Source organism: Oryctolagus cuniculus, chromosome 15 (genome assembly GCF_964237555.1).
Source record: "Oryctolagus cuniculus chromosome 15, mOryCun1.1, whole genome shotgun sequence".
NCBI lineage: Eukaryota > Metazoa > Chordata > Mammalia > Lagomorpha > Leporidae > Oryctolagus > Oryctolagus cuniculus.
Window position 1 is genome coordinate 78,126,131 of NC_091446.1, and position 24,897 is coordinate 78,151,027.

The 24,897-nt window shown below is 44.4% G+C and overlaps 1 protein-coding gene across 2 annotated transcripts in view; it reads left to right on the plus strand.

The window, feature by feature from the left end:
- BMPR1A (bone morphogenetic protein receptor type 1A) overlaps nt 1-24,897 on the plus strand; it is a 137,666-nt gene that overhangs the window by 28,406 nt on the left and 84,363 nt on the right. Inside the window, exon 2 of one of the 2 annotated variants that reach the window (XM_070057996.1) lies at nt 22,112-22,238. The exons of the other annotated variant lie outside the window; for it this stretch is intronic. The gene's annotated coding sequence lies outside the window, so the exon portion shown is untranslated. The remainder of the gene's footprint in view (nt 1-22,111; nt 22,239-24,897) is intronic. 2 annotated transcript variants of the gene reach the window in all.

Genomic DNA, 24,897 nt, shown 5'->3' on the forward strand with positions numbered 1-24,897 from the left:
ATTCAAAAACATCAAAACTGAAGATTTAATGTAGAAACTTAGGACATACAAAATATAGAGTATAATAAAAGGAACTGCTTCCCTGTAACATTTTGTTACAGTTTGTCTTCTTACCTCCCTATTTATATTGAGATTTTGTCCAGCAATACTTTTTGAATTTTTTTTTTTTTGAGACACATGCACACAGCTCCCATCTGCTGGTTTGCTCCCCAAATGGCTGCCATGCCTTGGGCTGAGCCAGGAACACTGTCCAGGTCTCCCACTAGGGTAGCAGGGACCCAATTACTTAAGCCATCACTGCTGCCTCCTTGGGTTTGTGTTGGCGGGAAGCTGGAGTCAGGAGCCTGAGCTAGGAGCCCAACACAGGCACTCCGTATGGATCTCGGGCATCTTAACCACTAGGCTAACTGCCCACTCCGTTTACCAAAACTTAGCTTTGTCAAAGCTATTTAGCACCCTGTTTTAAATCTCCTTTGTAGCATTTATAATAGTTGCAATTAAATAACATCTATCTCCTTTAGGTCTGTTTCCATTAGAAGCTGTAAAAACTACATATTTGGGTTTGTTGTGTTAGGGACCTAGTACCTGTACTCCACAAATCTTTGTGGCAAGAATTACCCCCTGTAACTGGTTCACTCCCCATATGGCCGCAGCAATCAGAACTGGGCCAGGCTGAAGCCAGGAGCCTGGAACTCAATCTGGATCTCCCATGTGGGTGGAGCAGCCCAAGGATTTGAGTTATCACTTGCTACCTCCCAGGGTGCTCGTTAGCAGGAACCCGGACTCTAGCCCAGGCAATCCCATATAAGATGTGGGCAACCCTAAGCAGTGTCTCAACCACTGTGCCGAATGCCTGGCCTTCTGTATTAATAATTATAAAAAAGCTCTTTTCTCTTTTTTTACGCATAATTTTGTGTTTTTAGAGGCCCTGGAAAGACACAGATAAAAAGAAGAGCTGACTTAAATTTTACTTGTCTTGGAAAATAGCTAACTTTAGTACTTCAATGATTTAATGATCACAGAAGATCGATGAAACTGGAGAATTTAAGGAGTTGCAATTAAAGTATCAGCTGTTTTTCCAAAGAATATTGTCCTTCAAAACCTTTACTGTGATTTAAGATGGTTGTAATTATTCTTGATTGATGATGCCTGTCAAGAAACAAACCTTAGCAACCATTTCTGCTGAATTCTTAGTGCCAAGAAACAAACACGGAGAACTTTGTGAACTATTACGAGTCATCTGTAACATGAGAGAATAAAATCAACTTCACAAGGTAATTTAGGCTTGAATGAAATCCCAGCGTGAAAATGCTTAGCAGTGTGCTTAGCAGGCTATAAGTGCTTTATAAATGTTAAATGTTACACTCTCTATAAGAAAATTATTTTTCAAGAGTAATTATGCATTTAAAAATGAATTTTCCATCTCAAGCCGTTATCAAAATGCAAATGTATATTATTTTAAAAATGCAATAAGTTTAATGGCAGATGGTGTTGGCGGTAGGTCTTTAAGCTTCCCTTTAACTCTCTGAATATGGATATATTATAGAAGGGCTTGCGATACATCTTCTTGGGGAAGTTACCTAAAAATGAGAAAAGGAGGAATGGCAGATCCACTGATTTTTTTTTTAACTTAGAGGCTGGATTTAGCTTGCAGGCATTTTATTTGGCTTGTACTGTAATAAAAAAAAAAAAAAAACTAACAACTAAAAATTGAGAGACTTCACAGAAAGAAAATGTGAATTTCTAGCTCATCTTGAAAAATTGGAAGGTAAGCAACCTAGGACTCTTTTTTTTTTTTTTTTTTTTGACAGGCAGAGTGGACAGTGAGAGAGAGAGACAGAGAGAAAGGTCTTCCTTTGCCGTTGGTTCACCCTCCAATGGCCGCCGCAGCCAGCGCGCTGCGGCCGGCGCACCGCGCTGATCCGATGGCAGGAGCCAGGAGCCAGGTGCTTCTCCTGGTCTCCCATGGGGTGCAGGGCCCAAGCACCTGGGCCATCCTCCACTGCACTCCCGGGCCACAGCAGAGGGCTGGCCTGGAAGAGGGGCAACCGGGACAGAATCCGGCGCCCCGACCGGGACTAGAACCCGGTGTGCCGGCGCCGCTAGGCGGAGGATTAGCCTAGTGAGCCGCGGCGCCGGCCACCTAGGACTCTTAAGTCACCAGTTGCGACCATCAGAGGAGCCCAGAAGGGGTGGTCTTAAACCTCCAGTTCTCCTGGTTAATCTGCCCTACCTTTGTAGAGTGGGCATTAGCCGCTGCTCCTTGCATTTGCCATGCTTTTCACATGGTGGGGCTTAGTGGGCGATTGACAGTGTGTCTCTATCAGAAGAGGGGAACCCATGTTTTCAGAAAAACAGGTCGGTGTATAATTCTTTGTGAAACGATTTCTGTGCATGTCCTTCAAAAATTCTGGTTCTTAGGACTTACTTTATAGAGGCAGGAGCATTTAGCCTGGCGGTTAAGAAGCTGGTAACACATCCAAGTCCCTCATTGCAGTGCTTGGGGCCCATTCCCAGCTCAAGCTCCTGCCTCCAGCTTCCCCTTGACGTAGACCATGGGAGGCAGCTGTGATGGCTCAGGTAGTTAGGTTCTGGCCACCTGTGTGGGAGGCCAGGATTGAGCTCCTGGCTCTTGGCTTTTTTGGCTTGTGCCAGCCTTTGTAGACACTGAGGGAAGTGAACCCGGGGATAGGAACTCACTGTCTCTGTTTGTCTCGCTGCCTCTCAAATAGAAACACACATAGACACCCTTTAAAAATATTGTGTGTTGAAAAGATTTGGAATGAAAAGCTAGTGCAGGGATTCCAATGCAGAGGAATTATTTTAAAATGACCATAAAATGTGATTAGTGATGCTACTGTGAGGTAAAACTTTACATGTATATGTGGAGAGAAATCTGAACATCTAGAGAGAGTTATAAATGTGAGTTTACATGGAAATGTTATTGTACACGCGTTAAAAATGTGGACAGGGCAAGTTTATAAAAAATTGCTAGGTGATTTCTGTTAAGCTTAGAAATAAGTATTGCCTAGTTAGCTTTGTCTGTTCAGGGTAGCCATGAGGATTTTGATGTTTCTCCCCTCTCCTCCTCAATCTTTTACCCATACATTGGCTCACTGCTCTCAGCAGTGTGTACTGGTCTGCACAGGAAGAAAGGCCAGCCAGTCCTTTGAAAAGTCACTCTCTTTCCAGGGAGGAGGGATCTTCAAAAAGTTCATGTGAAAAAACAATGTCTGATTTTCACAGGTTTTGTGCTCAAACTTATCTCTTACTGCCATCTTTCATGAACTGTTTGAAGTTGCTGCATACCTAACCTGTTCCACTCAGCGTTCTACCACATGTGTGTCCCCCGTCCATTCTTGTGGTGTCGTTGATGGCTTCCCCGGTGCCAGAAGTTCTGTCCTCATCTCCTCCAGCCTTTCTTAGCGCGAGGCACAGCTGCCTCTTCTGTCTGTGCCGGACTTGCAGGCCCTGTGACGCACTCTGCAGCCGTCCACTGGGCGGCCGAGGGACGTGCCACGGCGGGGCTGACTGGGGCCCTTACACCCTGTGAGTCCTTATCAGAGCTCAGGCTTTCTGCCTTTGACTTTATTCCTGATTGCCCTTTTGTCTTTAATTTATAAAGAACCAAAACAACAACAACAAAAAAGGATTTAGAAAGTAAAAACTATCCTAAATAATTTGAACTACATTAAGAATACTTCTTGCCTCTGTGTTGAAAGTATAGATGTGTAAGTGACTGTAACATAAAGGAAAGGAAGAAAGAACCAGGGTTTTGATGTGGGACAGCACGTTTAAAGTGGTGGTGTTTTTCCTGCAGAAGCATGTTCGTCGAGGTTCCCATGGCACTCAGATCTGGTAGTAATAGGGTGAGGGAGAAAATAATACGCTTACGAGTACTTCTGTCTCCTCCTAGAATGTGAATGTTAATCAGCTGCAAATTTGTACGCATTTTAGTAACTCACTACTTGTCAGAACTTAGCCAACTTTTACATATTATTTTTTATTCTAACTAAAGATAGCAATCAGAAACATGAGAAAAAGGAATCAAGTACTTTTTTACTCTAATTTTCAAACCATTCCAGGAAAAGCCAGTTGTCAAATCAGAGTGGAAGATTGTTTGCTTTATAATGAAGTCAGATGAGTAGAAAAAAGCATTCTAATCTTACTGCACTAGCCACAGCTTTAGAGCACAATGGAATTTTAGGCTTATAAGATGGCTACATAAAACAAAAAAAATTTCAGCATTATCTTTAATAGCAGTTTACATCAGCCTTCTTCATGGCTTCTACTTCTCATGTCAGACTTAGAAATCCCTTCCTCGTTGCAACAGTGTTTTCAAGTTCTTTCACAGTGTTGTATTTTACATTTAAAGCTTTTATTTATCTAGAGTTAACTTTGTTGCATGAAGTAAGGAGCTGTCTTTTCCCAAATGGTTAGCAGATTCTTTCAACACCTTTTATAGATTTGAGATGCTGCCTTTATTGTATTCATAATTATATATTTATATATATATATATTTAGTTTCAGTTTTCTCTTTGATTTTTTTTAAAAAACTTTTACTTATGTATTTATTTGAAAGGCAGAATAACAGAGAGAAAGGGAGGTAGGGAAGGAAGGAAAGAGAGGTGGGGGGGTGGATATGGAGAGATCTTCCATTTGATTTGTTGGTTTATTCCCCAAATGTTTAAGACAGCCAGAGCTGGGCCAGGCTGAAGCCAGAAGCCCAGAACTCCATCTGGATCTCCCATGTGGGTGGAAGGAACCCAAGTTCTTGGACTGTCTGCTGTCTCCCAAGGTGTACATTAGCAGGAAGCTGGATGCAAAGCAAAGGTGGGACTTGATTCCATGTCCTCCCATATGTTAATTTTTCAAAAGTTGAAGGTATTTCAGCTTATTTTTCTAAATGTTTTTTATTTATTTATTTTTAAATGATATATTTATTTGTTTATTTGAAAGGCAGAGTTACAGAGAGAGAGAGGGAGACACAGAGAAAGAGAGAGAGAAAGAGATCTTCCATCTGTTGGTTCACTCTCTAAATGACTGCAGTGGCTGGGGCTATGCCAGTCTGAAGCCAGGAGCCAGGAGCTTCTTCTGGGTCGCCCATGTGGGTGCAGGGGCCCAAGCAATTTTGCCATCTGCTTTCCCAGGCCATAGCAGAGAGCTAGATTGGAAGTGGAGCATCTGGGACTCAAACTAGCACCCATATGGGTTGCTGGCATCACTGGCAGTGGCCTAACCCACTATGCTGTAACTCCAGCCACTCTAGATGTTTTTAGAGTTCTTTTATTTGATTCTATAAGAATATTTTAGAAGGGTCATAAAAAATGCAATTAAAAGATACATCTGTTTTGGTGCAGAATATTTTGAAATCCTTGCATAGTTTTTCATAATACATATTTTTCATGAATTTTGTTAAGATCCCTCAAACTCTAAAGCTTGTTAAAATTTCTCAATTGATTTTGAGAGAACCACCATCTTTAAAGATTTATTTATTTATTTGAAAGGCAGAGTTACACAGAGAGAGAAGGAGAGGTAGAGGTAGAGAGAAAGAAAGAGAGAGAGAGAGAGAGGTCTTCCATCCGCTGATTCACTCCCCAAATGGTCTCAACGGCTGGAGCTGCGCCGATCTGAAGCCAGGAGCCTGGAGCTTCTTCCGGGTCTCCCATGCAGGTGCAGGGGCCCAAGGACTTGGTCCATGTTCTACTGCTTTCCTAGGCCATAGCAGAGAGCTGGTTCGGAAGTGGAGCAGCTGGGACTTGAACCAGTGCCCATATGGGATGCCGACACTGCAGGTGGTGGCTTTACCCGCTGTGCCACAGCGCCGGCCCCAGAGAACTGCCGTCTTTACAGTATGTAGCTTTCTTTTTATTTTTGTAGTTATTTATTTGAGAGAGAGAGCATACCAGCACTCCATATTCTGATTCACCCCCTAAAGATCTGCAAAGGGCACTTGGACAGAAGCTGGGAGCTGGGAACTCAGTCCAGCTCTCCTGCATAGGTGGCAGGAACCAAATGAACCGAGCCATTGGCACTGCTTCCCAGGGTCTGCGTGGCAGGACACTGCAGTCAGGAGTTGGTGCTAGGATTTGAACCAAGTAGTCCAGTGTAGAATACGGGCATCTTAACATACTGTTTTCAGTTCTGACAGTTTTTTGGTTGTCAAGGGGGAATTTAAAAATATGTGTAATTTAGCAAATCTTAGTAACTTCGCTGAATCGATTTTAATATGTTCTCACTTGTATATTAGAAGCACTTTTGTAGAAATAATCATTAGTTTTTTTTTTTTTTAGTTTTTTATAGCATGTGATTTTCTTTATAGTGCACGAAAGGTGTTTGATGATTTCCCAATCCTGAATCTGTATTTTTGTGAACACCAGTGAATAACGCAAGTATTTGTGCTTTTAAAAATGTTTATTTGGGGAAAATCTATCTCTTTATCTGCAGAAAGCATTAAATTCCCTTTCTCCTAATATTCTATGGGTGACTCTGTATCTGCGTTTGTTCTGGTTGTAACAATAGACGGTACTGCCCCCCCGTTCTGGAGGCCACGTGTCCCACGCCAAAGTATTCCTCTAGAGGTTCCAGGGAAAGATCTGTTCCTGGACACTTCCCCAGCTCAGGAGCCCTCAGGCTCTGCTCGCGCCCTTGCTAGCTGTTGTCTGCCTGTCTCTCTTATGTCTGTTCAGTGGCTCCTTTGTGTAAGGTCACAGTGTATTGGGGCCTGCCTGGTTTTCCTCTTGAACACTGTTTCTGAATGACATCAGAGCTTAAGGGGCCTGGAACTCCAACCCTAGGAATCTAATTCTGGTTTTCATTTTGAAATTATTTCGTACTCGAGAACTCCTGGAAATTGCGTATTATGTTATGTACAGTACACGTGGAGTCTGCCTGTATGGCCCCAGCAGTAGTTGCTGTGAGGCTCAGGTAACACATTCCTTATCGTCAGGTCAGAAGTCTTTTTCTTTATGCGCCAAAATAAATTTACCTTTTGATTTCATTTTCCATGAACTTTCAAAGTCTCCTTGGATCCATCAGTAACCTCTATCAAAATACTATTCTGTGAGTATGGTTTTTAAAGACTGTTTCCCATTGTGGATACGATAGATTGATTGCTTGATTCTTGAATGCCTACATTCACAGATTTTGTTGGTACTTTAATTTGAACAGGCATAATCAAAATAATTTTTAGTGGTGTTATCCCACAATGAAATTTTAAAAATAATATATTTTATATTCTTTAAGCTTAACACAGATATATTATTTCACACTAGTTATTTGTATTTTATTTTGTTAGAATTGGACAGAAAATGTTATAACATTTCTTCAAGGATCATATCATTACATGTTTCTAATTGCATGTGGTTTTGGTGAAGAGAGCAAAGTGTGTATTTCATTGAGCAGGTGAAGCTGTTTATGGGGTTGTGCAAGTGTTTCTTAGACCTCTTCTATCAGCTGATGGCATGACCCACCTAAATTTGTGCCTTTCAGTAGTGTCCTTTTTAAAACTGGTGGAACAGGAACTGACAGAGTTGACTACTCTTCGAAGAAAAGGCATGAATTTGACTTAGAATGTGTGTGTCTAGAATGGAGAATCCATCAGAAGTTTTGAATTTAATTTTAAGGCTGACTCTAAAGTCAGATCAGTAAGATTTTGCAGGACTGGAGAAATGATCGAAGAGGAGGGAGGGCAATTGGTAAGACATTGAAAAATATAGTGGAGTATAGTGAGGGAAATCCAGCCTGCCATGAAATTCCAAAGCAGACGGCACATTTGGTTGAACAGAATGAACAGTTACTTTGAAAGCATTCCGGATCTGCTGGAAGGTGTCAGAATTGATGAGCTCACCAAGTGCTGAGCACAAGAATGAGGGCCGCCCCCGATTGATCCCACAGGGCTGCACACATGGTGGTTCTGGACTGACTGCTCTGAGTAGAGAAGTTCTCTGTAGTAGAGGGAGGCAGCCGCGAGGCAGAAGTGGTGAATGACAGTCCTGAGGCTGTGGAGGGTGCTGAGAAGTTGATGACTTGATTAGAAGTCAGTCTCCACGGAGAGAGCTCACATTTATTGTGTGTCAGGGTGTGAATGCACAAACCTGACACACTCACCTAACTCTCCAAGTGAAAGGGTGTGCTCTGGGTGTTTCATCAACCCTGGGTGCATTTACTGCTGCAGCCCATAAGCACAGGCATACCATTAGTCAAGGGGAAAGGATGCCAACTCAACAGTGATACTACAGGTTTTAAGATGCATTCTCATTTGATAGTTGTTAGAATGTTAATATGTGAAGAGATGCATCTTAGAGTTGATGAATTACAGTAATAAAATGTATGAAAAATGCACCATGGATATATAAAATAAAGTATATATTGAATAATATTCAAGAATTCTTCAAAAAGTTGATGAAAATTAGATTAAAAGTAAGTTTATTTTTGTTGTAACTTTTGAAATCCATCCATAGAAATAATTTAGGATAAACAAGCAGTTCGGCTGTGAGCACACATGTAAGTGAGAGTTATTTTTTTTTTAAACTATTGATCACTGCCTCTCTTGTTCTTATACTTTTTTTTTTTTTAAAGAAGATTTATTTATTTGAAAGGCACAGTTACAAAGAGAGGGAGAGAGAGACAGAGAGATTTTCTGTCCTCTGGTTAACTCCCCAAATTGCCATAATGGCCTGCTGGCCGAGACCAGGAGCCAGGGGCTCATCTGGTTCTCCCACATGGATGGGAGGGGCCCAAACAGTTTGAGCATCTTCTGCTGCTTTACCAGGTGCATTAGCCAGGAGCTGGATTGGAAACAGAGTAGCCGGGACACGAACCATACGAGATGCTGGTGTCACAGGTAGTGGCTTCACGTGCTACACCACACCACTGGCCCCGAGACAGCTACTTTTCATCTGTGTCAGCCATAAATAGGTTTTTTCTTTACTTCTCCAGAAATCTTGAGTACACAGTGCAAAACAAAGAGGTCATTTTAAAGCACTGGCGTTGGCATCACTGTAGCAGCTACACAACCTTTAAGTATTTTATTTATTGGGGCTGGCGTTATGTACATTGAGTTAAGTCACTGCTTGTGGTACTAGCATCACATATCATCCCATATTGAAGCGCTGGTTTGAGTCCTGGCTGCTGGCTCCTCTTCTGCCCCAGCTCCTGCTAATGGCCTGGGAAAAGCAGGGGAAGATTGCATAAGTGTTGGGATACCTGAATCCATGTGGGAAACCTGGAAGAGGCTTGTGGCTTTGAGCTGGCCCAGCTCTGGCCATTATAGCCATCTGGGGAGTGAGCCAGTGGATGGAAGATCTCTCTGTCTCTCTCTCTCTCTGTAACTCTCCCTTTCAAATAAATAAATAAATGTTTATTTAGTTAGAATGATTTTATTATTATTATATATCCTCCACATGCCTATTCATGTCATCTCTGAATTCATCAGTGCGTCTTTTTTATGCGTTGCAAAATAAGCTGCTGACATCAGTGCAACTCCCACTAAATACTTGAGTGTGTACATCATTCTAAAAGTTCAGTATTTGTTTGCATCTGCAGAGAAGATAGACACCCAACTCATTATTTAAAAAGCTGGTAAGTAAAGTGAAAGCAATACATATTCATTTCTGCAATTCTTTTTTTTTTTTATTTGAAAGGCAGAGTGACAGATCTTCCATTCCCTGGTTCACTCCCCATATACCTGCAAAAGTCAGGCTGGGCTAGCCTGAAGCCAGGAGCTAGGAATTCCATCTGTGGTGTGTGTCAGAAACCCAGGCACTTGGGCCATGTCTGCTGCCTCCCAGGGTGTGCATTATCAGGAAGCAGAATCAAGCAGTGGTAGGACTCAATCCTAGGCACACTGATATAGGATGCAGGTATCAAGTGGAGATTTAACCACTGTGTCATAGTACTTGCCCTAATTCCTGGCATTCTTAATTCCCTGGCAAACCAAATAACTATTGAAATACTTAAATATTAAAGGCCACATCCCTTTGTGAAATAAATCTGAATTCTAACTCCTAGGTATTTATCCTACTGACATGAAAACTTAACATTCACACAAAAGTCTGTATGTGAATCTAAACAGCACTTCTGATCATTGCTCCAAACTAAGAGAAGTCAGAGGTTCTTAGTAGATGAATTTTAGAAGATGTGCACATCCATTACTGCATGCTCAGAGTAGTACCAAGAGTTACAAAGGAATGCGCTGTTCATGTTTGTAATCCCTGGGATGGATTGACTGCCACAGCAGAGTCCAGTTGAAAAGGTTTAGAATTTGAAACTGTGGCCTGAGTGTGAATCCTAGTTCTCCTACTCGTTGACTCGTTCTGCTTTTCCTGTCTAAATCCTTCTCCTGAAAAATGGAAGAATATTTTTATCTTGTGAGATTGTTGTGAAGTTTAGTTGGAATATGGATGAAAACCTGTTTTTAAGTGGAAAGTGCTACAGTTTCGATACTGTGTTATCACTTGCCTTAAATGTGGACAAATGACCCCCTTACCAACACCCTCAGTACTGCCTCTCTTGGTCAGGCTCGCTGGATTTAGCTTTCCTCCCAGTCTCCAGGACCATCCCCAGCCCAACATGCCGTGCCTCTCGTTTCTGATCCATCTCTGGTTACGTGGTGCACACTGCAGTGCTTTCTTGGAACAGCACAACTTGCACTCATTTAGTGAGTTGGTGTCCCCCTTCTCTTTTGTTACAACTTGTTCCTTCACTGTGAAAATCTCTCCTCAGGGACAAGAAAGGCTCTTGGACTGGTGGCTAAGACGTTGGCTCGGGAAGCCTGCATCCCATACTGCATGCCTGGGCTACAGCCCCAGCTCTGCTCCAAATTTCAGCTTCCTGCTCCTGTGCATCCTGTGAGGGAGCAGCAGTCGCGCGAGTGACTGGGTCCCTGCCACCGTGTGGGAGCCCTGGATTGAGTGCCCAGCTCCCAGGTCTTCCTGGTATAGCTCTGGCTCTTGTGGGAATTTGAGGGAGTGAGGTGGGAGTGCCATCTCTCTTCCTCCCTCCTTCCCTCTCTCCTGCCTCCTTCAAAAATAATTACCGACCTTTTTTTCTGCAGTTTAAAAAATTGTAAAATATCCATCACATAAAATGGTAAAATGCACCATTTTAACCACTTTTAAATATATAATTCAGTGGCATCGAGTACATTTATATTGTTGTGGAACCATCACTGCTATCCGCATTCAGAACTGCTGCATGGTCCCACACATAATTCCCCATGACCCCATCCTCCCAGCCCCCTGGTAGAAGCGGTGCTGCCTTTGTCTCTGGGAGTTTTAGTGGCCCTGTGATGGTGGAATCCTGCAGCTTTTGTGCCTGACTTATTTCTCTTAGTATTGTTTTCAGGGCACATCCTCGTGGCAGCGAGTACCCAGCGTTCATTTCTTTTTATTGCCAATTGGTACCACACTATGTAGATTAATCTGTCTATTTGTTAATTGATGGACTTCGGCATTATTTTTGGATTTGAGTGTTGTCCATGATGATGCCGTGAGCATTCTTGTTTAATTTTTAAAAAGGTTTATTTATTTGAAAGGCAAAGTTACAGAGGTAGGGAAGGACGGAGTGAAAGAGAGCTCTTCCATCCATTGTTTCATTCCCCAAGTGGCTGCAGTGGCTAGGGCTGGGTAAGGCCAAAGCCAGCAGCCTGGAATTCTGTCTGGGTCTCCCACATAGCCACAGGGGCCCAAATGCTTGAGCCATCTTCCACTTCCTTCCCAGGCGCATTAGCAGGGAGCAACCAGGACCTGAACCTGCACTCATATGGGATGCCCGTGTGGCAAGTGGTGGCTTGCCTCAGTATGCCACAATGCCAGCCCCTCTGGTGTTTCGTTTCTCTCGGGTGTGTAAGGATGGAATTGCAGGATCATGTGGTACCAGAGCAACGGCACTGCCTGCATTTCTCACAGCAGTATCTAAGGGTTCTAGCATCTCATATCCTTGTCAGCATAAGGGGTGTGAAGTGACACTCCATCATGGTTTTCCTTTGTGTTTCCACGTTTACTAATGTTCAGCATGCTTTCTTAGGCTTACTGCTCATTTGCATATATTCTTTCAAAAATTGTTCATTCAGACTCTTTGCCAATTTGAAAAATTGGATTATAAATTGGATTATTTGTAGTAGGTGTGTGTGTGGGGGTTTTTTTTTTTTTTTTTACTATTTTATTTATTTGCAAGACAAGCAGATTCAGACAGCTTTTATCCTCTTGTTAACTCCTTAAATGCCTGCAGTGAGCCTGACTGGGCCAGGCCAAAACTAGGAGCTGGGAACCCGTTCCAATTGGTGGCAGGAACCTAAGCAGTTGAACTATCACCTGCTGCCTCCCAGGGTGTGTTAGCAGGCAGTTGGAATCTGGAGTTTAGTAGCTGGAATTTGAACTCAGGCACTCTGATATGGGATGTGGGTATCCTAACTAGCGTCTTAACTTTTGGGCCAGACACCCACCCCTGTCATTTTATTATTGAATTGTAACAGTTCTATATGTGTCAGGTATAAGTCATCAGATATTTGCATTTTCTTTGATTTTGTGAGTTGTTTTCACTTCTTTTGTGGTGTCATTTGAAGCACAGCAGTTTTTATTTTTTGTAATATACAGTTTCTTTTTCCTTTCTTGATTGTTTAACTCTGTGTTAGTCTGCTGGTTCTCTCTCTTTCCTTCCTCTCTTTTGTGTTTGTAGGGTGTTTGTTGAAGAATTGTGCCCATTAACTGTAGCATTTCCTGATGCCTGCATTTTGCTGTTTTTGAAGGTATGGGTTAACTTGTCCCTGTGTCTTCTGCATATCCCACACACTGACAGCTAGACCAAGAGACTTGATCAGATCCTGTTCAGTGTGTCTGTCCATGCTGTGGGTGGTCATGTCCAAGCATTCCTTCATGAGGCAGTACACGGTTGTGTCTGTCTGTGGTGTTAGTACCTGCTGATGCTTAATGCTGAAGAGGTCCTCCTTGAGGTTTGCAAACCTGTGATATCATAATTCTGTTGTAATTGTTACCTGGTCTACTTTTGTTTCCATTTTATTTTCAAAATAAAAACACTATTAAAATTGACCTTTCTGGGGTATATAGTTATATGCATTTTTTAAAGGATTTTATTTATTTATTTGAGAGGTAAAGTTACAGACAGAGAGAGGGAGAGACAGAAAGAAAGGTCTTCCATCTGCTGGTTCACTCCCCAAATGGTTACAGTGGCTGGAGTTGGGTCAATCTGAAGCCAAGAGCCAGGAGCTTCCGCCAGGTCTCTCATGTGGGTGCAAGGGCCCAAGCACTTGGGTCATCTTCTACTGCTTTCCCAGGCCACAGCGGAGAGCTGGATCAGAAGAGGAACAGCTGGGACGCGCACCTTGCCCATAGGGGACATGTGTGCTGCAGGCGGAGGCTTAGCCTACTACACCACAGTGCCAGCCCCATTTGTATGCATTTTATGTTACCACAGCCAGCATACAGAAAAATCTGTTGCCTAGAATGCTCCCTTATGTCACCTGTTTGCAGTACCTGTTTATACTCCCTCTCTATTTACTGGAAACCAGTATAGTTTTGTCTTTTTGAAGTAAACTTTTGAGACTTGCTCTTTTACTTAGCATTACGTTCTTTGAAATTCATCCAAGTTGTTGCATGTTTCAATAATTCTATTCAGGGACCAGAGCTGTGGTGTAACTTGCAGCGCCAGCATCCCATATGGGTGCTGGTTTGAGTCCTGACTGCTCCACTTCCAATCCAGCTCCTTGCTAATGGCCTGGGAAAGCAGTGGAGGATGGTCCAGTTCCTTGGGGCCTGCACCCACATGGGAGACCTAGAAGAAGCTCCTGACTCCTGGTTTCAGCCCCAGCTTTTGCGGCCATTCTCTCTCTGTATCTCTGCCTTTCAAATAAATAAGTAAATTTTTTAGAAAATAATTCAGTTCCTTTCTGTTAATTAGTATTCCATTGAATGGATGTACCTCAGTTTATCCATCTGTTCACTTCCTGGAGGACTTTCAGGTTGTTTCCACTTGCTGGTGATTGTGAATAGGGCTCCTGTGTATAGTAGTGTGTGGATTTGTAGACGTCTCCCACCAAGGGGGTAGACTTGTTAAAGTTGATGATTCTGAGTTTACAGTGGGCTTCCGATAATGTAGACTGACATCTGTATAATGATGTGTGTCTACCCTTGTAGAACCACGCAGACAAATGCTCACTGCCTGGAAGTCCTGTCCTGTGTTTCTTCTTTCTTCTCCTCAGCTTCACCCCTGTAACCTGTGATGTCCTTCACTGTCTCCACGTTCTGATGTTTCCAGCATGTCATACAGTTGGAATCATTACCATTTTTAAAACCGTGAATTGACTCCCTGTGTTCTCTGAAGGTTATCTTCTTGTCTGTCTGTCCCTCTCTTTTATATTGCTGTAGTCTCATAGATTTAAACACATTTATTTGGGTTCAGTCCATTGCAATTCCTATACTTGCTGAAGCTCAAATTGTCTCATTTTTTGGCTGTTGAGAGCCTCTTCAGGCTGGGTCGTGGGTCCTTTTGACATGACTCATAGAGTCTTTGATTCCACCCGCCTCTCCCTCATAAAATGAGACATTCTGGGAATGTCTGTTACAGTTTCTCACACCTTGAATATCTCCAAGAAGCTTTGTTTTTGCCCAGTGGGAAATGGTACTTCAAAACCACAATCAGGACAGTGGGAACGCATGGATGCTCATTGCTTCCGAGTTAGTCTTTGTTTCTAAGTCTTTTCAGTGAACACTGCCCGGAAATACCAATTGGGAGTCCTGGTTTTTGAGGACATGGGAGTGATAGACTATTCCATAATGACTCATTTATTTTGTCTCACGTTGTATGTCTGACAGTTTCACAATAACAATACCAATGTATCTACCCGTCAGCATTATTAAAAACAGTATTTTGGAAAAATCCAGTGTGGCAGAACTGTCTGCCAGAGATGGAAAGAGCTGAGAGAGTGAAGAAAGGTCAAATTCAAGGTTACATAAAATGTAATTTACTGGGAGGATTTACAGACAGAAGTGTGATCTTGGGTGGCTGTAAGTCAGTGGATCCCTGGGCCACAGGCAGGAGAAAGAGTTCTGTAGCTGAAGGTGACTTGTGGTTAATCTTAAGTGTACCTGGACTTTCTCAAGAAACACTAACATTCCAGGCAGCAGATAAGGGACATTTGGACATCAGATAAATGCCTCAGATAAGAGCAACAGGTAGTCTTAACAACTTGGTTCACCCTCTGGTAGGACTTGGACTGACCACCAGGGTCACCTGATGGGCAAATGGCAGTTAACGTCCACACTGGCTACAGTCATGGCACGCTGAATCCTTGTGTTCCATCCTGAGTATCTGAATTTTACGATCTCACCCACCCCTCTTCCACGATGTGCTCTGAGCCCGAAGGGCTTTTCACGCTGTTCTGGGGCATGTTGTGCAGCTGTTTTTCCAGCTGGTAAGAAGACTCGTAGCAGCAGCAGAGGTACACGCACAGAACCGTCTGTCCCAGTGGAGAGATGCTACCTGGGATGCCCACATCCATATCCAGTGCCTGGGTTCAAGTCCTGGCCCTGCTCTCAGCTCCATCATCCTGCTAATGTACATCCTGGGAGGCAGCAGATGATGGCTCAAGCTTGAGTTGCTGCCATCCATGGGAGAAATCCAGGTGGAGTTCTGGACTTTGTTTTGGCCTGGCCCAGCTATGGCTATTGAGGTTATTTGAGGACTGATCCAGTGGACAAAAGGTCTCCTCCCCCCCTCGTGTGTGTCTGTATGTCTGTCTTCAGATTAAAAAAGAGATAAGAGATGATAATGCAAATGACAGTAACAGTCAGAAGCCATCAGCAGTGGGAAGTGCAGTGTAATAAACAGCATCAGGCGGCAGCTGTGGAAGAGCAGGTGCCTGCTAAGAGAAGGGACTTGTAAAGGCAAGTCTAGCAAGACCGTGTCTGGGAAGACAGTGCTGGTGGTGTCACTGCTGCTAAGCAGCACATGGGTGGCAGCAGTGGGGTGCTGGTGTGGTGGGCAGACCACACATGTTAGTCAGCAGGACGGGTCCGTTAGTGATTCCCAGGATGCACAGTGAAATGACATGGCAAACCAAGAGGCCAGCTGAATGCCTGGGGGTGTTCCTTTAGCCCACCTGGACCATAAGCTGAGACCACAGGCCCAGAGTCCAGTGGGATCAGTGGGGACCAATTTAGGTGGGGTGGACACTCCTTGCATCTCACACCCTGGAGGAGTAAAACACTTGACTCTCCTGAGTTGTTGAATTGTCCTCTCCCCTGGGCTCAGCATTTGTGGTGGTTGAAACAGCAGCACTTTCTGTGCTGTCAAAATCTTTGCCTTTTCAAATGCTTCCTGATGGGGGATACCCCAGTCCCACATGGCCCCTTTTTAATTAAAGCTGGTAGAGCAGGCTTTGATACTGAGCCACATGGGGAGTGAAAGCCTCTAGCCACACAAGCCCACAGAAGCCTGTGCGTCTTCTGCTCTACAGGGCATGGGAATGTTTGCACTTGGAACACTGTTCCAGGTATTCCACCTCAAGAAGCTTCACAGATAGCCCACACCCTGAATCTTGTTGGGATGCATACCCTTGCTCTCTGCTGGAGGTGGGAGCAGAGGTGGCCTACTGTGTCCCATGAGAGCGTTATCTTCACCTGGTAGTGACTGTAGTGACCAAGCAGTGCTGATAGGAGATGAGAGCAGGGCTAGGTCCCCGGCCACAGTGGGACTGTACGGATACCCTGGGGCAGCACCTGGGAAGTCCACTGTCTGCACTTGCACATGAAGGTGGACTAGTCTTAGGAATCTGCCTGTAAAAGTGATGCTGAACAAGGCATGGATTCAATCAAAACAGCATGCACAGCACCAAGAGACAATGATGACTGTGATAATTTTCCTAATACCTGGGTAATCCTGGAGACAGCAGCATGTGTGGGAGGCACTGTTGTGGGAAGTTCCTGATAATCTCCCATTATTCTCCCAAGTTCTGACGGGCCTTTTTCCCTAGCCACACAGGGGTATTAGAGAAGCACTGTGGGCTGGTGGCAGAGTTCCAAGTTTTTGTCTTGTAATACCTCCTATTTTGGCATGCCCTCTGGACGATTTGCACGGCTTTGTACTACCCACCTAAGGAGACAGACAAGGTCCCATTTTGTCTCTCCCCTCAGTACAACTTTTATCAGTTTCAAGTTTAAAGGTGATATTGTCTGTATCTTCCCCAAGGAACATATCCATTCCTAGGATATTTTCTGAGACCAGGGCCGCTTACTTGATACCCACATGTAACAGTACTTGTTTTACCCTAATAGTCTCGTCCCCAACAGTGTCCATATATGACTGCTCTCAGGCCAAGAAAATGCTTGGGGTTGCAATGGATTAGTGTATAGTTAGGGTCCTTGTCTGCCAGGATCTTGGAGGCTCAGTACGTAGTTTTTATATGAGGCCTCTGGCCAACCCTTATGACTGTTAAGTTGGCCTTGACTGCACCCCTGATCTTGGGGGTTTGGATGGGAACCATGCAGTGTAACTTGCCATTTTTGACCACAGAGTCTGATCATCTTCCTCCCTGAGAGAAGTTGGAACTGCTGGTCTAACTTCAAGACTTTCCATAGGCAATCAACATGGCATTTGGTTGCTTATATACTTTTTCTTAGGGAACACCAGTTCTAAGAATACTGTGTCACATGTTCTTGGACAGGTTCCTGGTTTTCCTTTCCCCAGGCTTAGTTTGGTAAGTGACAAGGTGCATTGTACCCTATCATGGCCCCATTCGGTCTCTCACAAATCGCTGTAGCTTCCCCAGCAGTGTACATATCCTGTCCTGTAACCTGGCAGAGAAGCCAGAGAACCGAGCCATACCGTTCCCAGGAGGCACTCTGGAACAGCTGCTCATGTTGGTGGTAAAAGCTGCCTTCCAGGGTCCTTCAGAAAACCTGGATGTGTAGGGGCTGATGTTCGGCCTGGCTAAGATGCCAGTTAGGATGCGCACCCCACGCTGGAGTGCCTAGGTGCAGTCTCTGACCCCTGATTCTGGCTTCCTGCTTGTGTGCACCCTGAGACTCAGCAATGGCAGTGTAAGTAGCTGGATTCCTGCCACGCATGGGATACATGGACTGAGTTCCTGGCTTCTGTCTGTGGGCGTTTAGGGAGTGAACCAGCTGATGCGGTTGTGTTCATTCATTCTCTCCCTCTCAAAATAAGCTAATTAATTAAAAACAGCAACAACAAACCTGGGCAGAGATGACCTTTGTTTTGCATTTCCCTTAGGGTACCTTGGGCTTGTCTGCTCCTCCAAGGGGTGCTATAATTTAAGATGGTTCGTCATCCCTGAGCCGTGGGATGGAAATGTGTGGCTCATAGACGGAAGATCTTCCTTCCCAGTCACCTCCGTGGTATCTGTTTTCTCTGGCTCTTTTATCTCCTCCCGTGCCACCATCTGTGTTGCTCACAATGGCCAGCCATCCTGCTGTGGGAGCAGTATGCTACCATTCCTTACTGCAGTGGGTTAGGAGACACTTAACAGTTGCTCCAAACCTAGCTGTGGCAACAGCACTCAGCAGATGGTACAACCTGCCCCACACAGAGGCAGATGGCCAACCTGGTATTAACCCTGGATGCTTCCTTCCTTGTGCCTATTTCTTGGTCTCCTGGCTGGCTTGCCAATTCTTTTGGAAAAATCTGGTGTACAAGAACCCACCACCTAGGGCAAATCCAGGGTGCCATGCAGTGTGACTTATTGAGAGGGACTTACAGAAATGCACTCTCAGGTGGCCACGAGACCACGTCTGCACCACGAGGCAGGAGAAGAAGGGTTTTATAGACAGAGGTGGCCTGTGACTAATCTGAGTGCATGTAGTCTTTCCCAAGAAACATTAGTGTTCCAGACACCAGAGAAGGGGTGTTCTGGGAAGTTACCTTGGCTTTGTTCACCTGATGATGGGGCCTGGGATGGCTGTGGCAGTTATGTCCACAAATGGCTGCAGTAATGTCAAGCTAAATCCCCACAAAGGCAGTTAAAACTGCTTTTCTCTATCCTCTCCATTTCTCCCATTTCCTATATAGTGTGTTCCGTATTTCATCAGGTCATGCCACCAATAGAGTGCATGCCCGTTACTATGCTTCTCTCTTGAAACCACAGGTCACCTCCAGCCATCACGTCAGTAACTCTGCACTTAGGTTGGTTCTCTGAAGCTCATTTCCTAGTAGACTTCTCTACAAGGGCTCATAAGAACATTCCCTGAGTGTTTGTGTGATGATAATGTGTACTTTGTTTATACTTGAACATTAGTTCTACTGGTTCTTATTTTCTTTCCTTGAATATTTTAATTTTTTTCTGGCCTAAAATACTGCTTTAGTGAAGCCTACTGATAATGTAATTTTCTTTTCCTTATAAGATACCTGATGTTTTTGCCTAGGTGCCCAGATAATAGGTTTTCTTAAAAAATCCTATAATTTTACTATATCTTGGTATTATTTTGGCTCAGTGTTCTCAAGTATGCAAGGTATGCCTTAAATATGTAGTTTCCAATTTTTATTTATTTATTTTTTAGAGATCTATTTATTTGAAGGGCAGAGTTGTAGAGAGGCAGAGATAGATGAGAGAGAGAAAGAGAAAGAGAGAGAGAGAGAGAGAGAGAGAGAGAGAGAGAAAGAGGTCTTCCATCTGGTGGTTCACTCCCAAGATGGCTGCAATGGCCGGCTGGAGCTGGGCCAATCCGGAGCCAGGAGCCAGGATGTGATGCCGGCACTGCTGGCAGCAGCTTTACCTGCTATGCCACAGTGCTGGCCCCAATCTTCATTTCTAAAATTAGGGGTTTTTTTAATTTCATTTTTTTGACAGGTGGAGTTAGTGAGAGACAGAGACAGAGGAAAAGGCCACTACATCCAGCGCACTGTGCCAATCCGAAGCCAGGAGCCAGGTGCTTCTTCCTGGTCTCCCATGCGGGTACAGGGCCCAAGCACTTGGGCCATCCTCTACTGCACTCCTGGACCACAGCAGAAAGCTGGACTGGAAGAGGAGCAACCGGGACAGAATCCAGTGCCCCAACCGGGATTAGAACCCCGGGGTGCTGTTGCTGCAGACGGAGGATTAGCCTAGTGAGCCGCAGCCCAGCCTAAAATGAGTTTTAAAAATTTGTCACTGAGTCATGTTCTTGTATTTCTGAGTTTCTGCAGATGTGATGTTTTTCATGCTTTACGTAATTTTCTTAATGTTTTTTAGCTCATTTTTAAGTGGCGGGTTGTTTGTATCCATTCTGTGTTTCTGCCTTTCTGATGTGTTTGATTGTTGGTGGTGTGGCTGTTTTGCTTCCTATTCCCACTGCTCATTCCACTCTCCAGCTCCCCTGTATAAAACCTTGGATGAGGTTTGGATTTGGAGACTTGTCCTTGGGTCATTGTTAAGGAAATTTGTCTTTTTGAATCTCTGGAAGGCGATGTTGTGGTTCAGGGTAGGATTTCACGCTTCTCAGAGTTGGTGGGCCTCACTCTGGTGTGGCTGCCCCCTTGCAGTTTTCCTGTAGTACCTTTCCTGTTAGTCTACACACACACGCGTGTGTGCACACACACACACACCGCCCCCAGAATTTTTTCCTTCAGCACCAGGCCTTCTCCCAGAGGGTGGTCTGATTGGTACTTTTCAGAGTTTAAAAGAGCTTGACTACTTCAATCCCAGCTTGGAGGCCCTGTGCTTCCATCTGCAGGTGGATCCATTGTCTCCTTTCTCATCTCATGTTTAGTTTTCAGGGTTTCCCTCTGCTCTTCCCAATGAATACTTGTGGCTCTTTCGGTTCTAGAGGGAGATGAAGCAGACACCAACCTTTGTTTTGTTATCCTAATAATTTTACTTGTAGCAGACTTAAAAAATAGTTTAAAAATCTGTGTAAGAGGGGACGGTGCTGTGGTGCAGTAGGTTAACACCCTGGCCTGAAGCGCCAGCATCCGGTTCTAGTCCCAGCTGCTCCACTTCCATTCCAGCTTTCTGATATGGCCTGGGATAACAGTAGAAGATGGCCCAAGTCTTTGGGCCCCTGCACCCACGTGGGAGACCTGGAGGAAGCTCCTGGCTCCTGGCTTCAGATCGGCACAGCTCTGGCTGTTGCGGCCATCTGGGGAGTGAACCAGCAGATAGAAGACCTCTCTCTCTGTCTCTACCTCTCTGTAACTCTGTCTTTCAAGTAAATAAATCTTAAAAAAAAAATCTATGTAAGAAGCAGTGATATCCTGGGGTCTAAGTGGCTCCTCTGCCTCACACTGCTCCCCACAGCCCAGTGGCTGCCTGTGGCGACGACTTCCTAGTGCTTGTTCACCTTTCCTTCTAATCGGGAACACTTGGTTCCTTTGCCCCTTGAGGTTAGCCAGGATCAGGTCACTGCTTCTTGAGGGGAAGTTGTGTTACTTCTGGGAGGCACAGTGAAAAGCCCATGGCAGTGCGCTGGTCTTTTCTCTGCCTGGGGTGGACTTAGCCGTGTGAGTCATTTGCTACAGAGGTAGGATGGTCAGCCCGGGTCTTTGAATGCGTGGACACAGGTGCTCCCTGCCCTGCTGATCCTGTTACATGAGAAGAGGAAGCTGTGGTTGTGCTGAGATTTTGAAATTTTGGGGTTGCTTTCTGGCACAGCATAGCTTAGACCTAGGCTGTCTAATATAGTAGCTGTTGAGCACTTGAAGTGTGACAAATCCTACTTTGAACTGTAGGTTTAAAGTTATATACCAGATTTGGAAGTATGTGTGTGAAAAAAAGTAAAATATTAATAACTTTTATATTGACCGCATGGTAAAATGACTGGATTGAACAAAATGTATTAAAAGTAATGTCAGTTCTTGCTCTTTGTTTTCATGTGGTTGCTAGATAATTTAAAATTACACACGTCACATTTGTGGCATTCTATTTCTCTTGGCCAGCACTGACCCCTACCTGGAGTAATTCAGTACTCCTCTCTCTTCTTGGCAGAAGATGGCCAATAGACTGTCCAGAGAAGCCAAACCAGTGAGATTCCAGACTCGAAGAGAATACAAAAGAGGAATGCAGTGTCAAGGGGGAGTTGGTGGAAAATCTACCTACTGGGTCAGGACGTGCAACCCCTGACCCTTAATTTCTGTCCCATGTCCCTTTTCCACTTGTTTGCAGAACCCTGGCATTTGGAAGTATACATTCCACCTAGGAGCTTGGAGGACTCTTCTCTAAGAAACTGAGTGAATGGCTCCAGGGAAGAAATGGATGAGTCTGACACTTGAGGGTCTCCAAGTCCACACAGGCAAGTAACGGCCCTAACACCCTGCAGTGAAGCCTGCGGGCTTCCCAGCCCCATCCATGCCCCGAGAGCACCCAGTCAGGATTCAAGGACTCGCTCTTTATGTGAACAGCACCCAATTGAAAACTTCTAACAGAAATGGGGCTCGTTAAGGAGAGAGAGTAGTAATATTAGTAGTGACAAGTCCAGTTGCACTATGAAGATAATGCAGATGATGAGAGAGCAGTTACAGGGAAAGTTAGCATGGACTTTGCAATGTCTTCTCCAACACTCCTATTGTTTTGATTTTTGTTTTTTACTCTAGTAAAACACACATCAAATTTACCATCTTAGGCATTTAAAATTTTAAAAAATTTATTTGAGAGGCAGAGGGACAGACAGATCTGCACTACACTGCTCATTTCCTTTCCGAATGCTTATGGTGGTGGAGGCCAGGCGTGGCTTTCGTGTTTAAGCTGTTGCAGTGCATGACGCTGCTATGAACGTGGCTGTGCACAGAAAAGCACCTAGTGACCAGTTATGTACTGACAGATTGGGTGGCCCAGGTGAGACGGACAGATTCATGAAACAGAAGATGGAGCACGGGTAAATCGTTCAGAAGTAGAAAATTTAATAAGCCTATAACTGCTGAGGAGATTGAATGACTAAGAAATCTCTTGACATTGAAGAGCCCCGGACCTGGTGGCTTCACTGGTAAATTATAGGAGACATTTGAAAAAGAACCAAAACCAGTCCTCAGATTTTGCAAAAAAAAAAAAATTAAAGAGGCAGGCATACTTCCCAGCTCATTCTGTGAGGCCAGTGTACCTCACAGACACTGCAAGCAAACAAGCAAACTCAGGCAAGTATCTCTTATGAACATAGTTGCAAAAACCTTCAACAAATACTAGCAAACCCCTTTTCTCAAGATCAAAAATTAAAAAAAAAAAACTTTTTCATTTTATTTAAGAGACACAGAGATAGGTATCTTCCATTTGCTGGTTCACTCCTTAAAAGCCTATAGCAGCCAGGTCTGGGACAGGTTGAAGCCAAGAGCCTGGAACTCCATCCTGGTCTCCCACATGGGTGGCAAGGGCTCAAGTATGTGGGCCATCTTGTGTTACCTTCCCAGGTGCATTAACAGGAAAGTGCATCAGAGCAGAGTAGCCAGGGCTCTAACCAGTGCTCTGATATGGGTTCCTGGTTTCACAAATAACAGTGTAACCCACAACACTGGCCCCGGTAGGATTTTTTTAAAAAGTAGGTTTATTCGGGTATAATTTTCAACCACACAGTTTATTCATGTAAAGGGTATGTTGAATGGTTTATGTTATAGTCCCAGATCTATATCACTACTACCATCACTTTTTTTTTTTTCTTTCTTTCTTTTTTTTTTTGACAGGCAGAGTGGACAGTGAGAGAGAGAGACAGAGAGAAAGGTCTTCCTTTGCCATTGGTTCACCCTCCAATGGCCGCCACGGCCTGTGAGCTGCGGCCGGCGCACCGCGCTGATCCGATGGCAGGAGCCAGGGTCTCATCCTGGTCTTCCATGGGGTGCAGGGCCCAAGTACTTGGACCATCCTCCACTGCACTTCCCTGGCCATAGCAGAGAGCTGGCCTGGAAGAGGGGCAACCGGGACAGAATCCAGTGCCCCGACCGGGACTAGAACCCGGTGTGCCGGCGCCGCAAGGCGGAGGATTAGCCTAGTGAGCCACGGCGCCGGCGGATACTGCCATCACTTCTAAAGCAATTTTCATTACCTCAGAATGAAACTCCATGCCCACCCTTATTATTTAAAAATATCTATTTGTATTTATTTGAAAGGCAGAGAGAGAAAGAAGGATTTTCCATCTGCTGGTTCACCACCCAAATGCCCACAATAGGCAGGGCTCTACCAGACCAGAGTCAGGGACCTGTTCCCCATTTGGGTGGCAGGGGCCCAAGTACTTGTACTATTACGGCTGCCTCCCAGAATGCACTTCAGTAGGAAACTGGAATTGAAAGCAGAGCCGGCGCTTGAACCAGACATTCTGATATGGGGTACAGGTGTCCCAAGTGGTGTCTTCACTGCTACACCACATGCCTCACGCTGGTGATTTTGCTATTTTAAAATATTTTGTATTTTAACCTGCTGTTATATCATAGACAATTCCTTCAGGATTTGGGAAGAGAAGGCACAGCGTTAGGATTAGAAGTGCGGCGTCTGCAGTCTGAGTTTAAATCCCTGCTGTGTGTTAACCCTGTGCCTCTGAGCTCTTTTCTTACCTGCGATACGGAGTTAGTGATGGTGCCTGCCTCGCAGGTTTATTTTAAGGATTCAGCAAGATAATAAATGTATAGGATTTAGCACAGTAGCTGGCACATAGGGAATAATGTTCAATACAAGAAGTGTATTATTAGTACCTTACTTTTGTTCTCAGATCAACCAGCAAGTGTTTGATGCTATCTGTTTCTGTCAGCAATTCCAAATGTTTTCTGTGTTTAGCAACATTTTCATATCGCTGCTTCTGTCATTTCCTCATGTGAAGCTATAATTGCTGCCTGAGAATCCAGCCGGTTTCAGTGACAGCCATGGATGACACGTAGAAAGTGCCATGGTTTGCCTGGTACCACTCTCATTGCTGTATTTGTATTAATTCCTTTGGTACTCCTCTTCCACACGCATGCAGTTTTTGTCCCTGT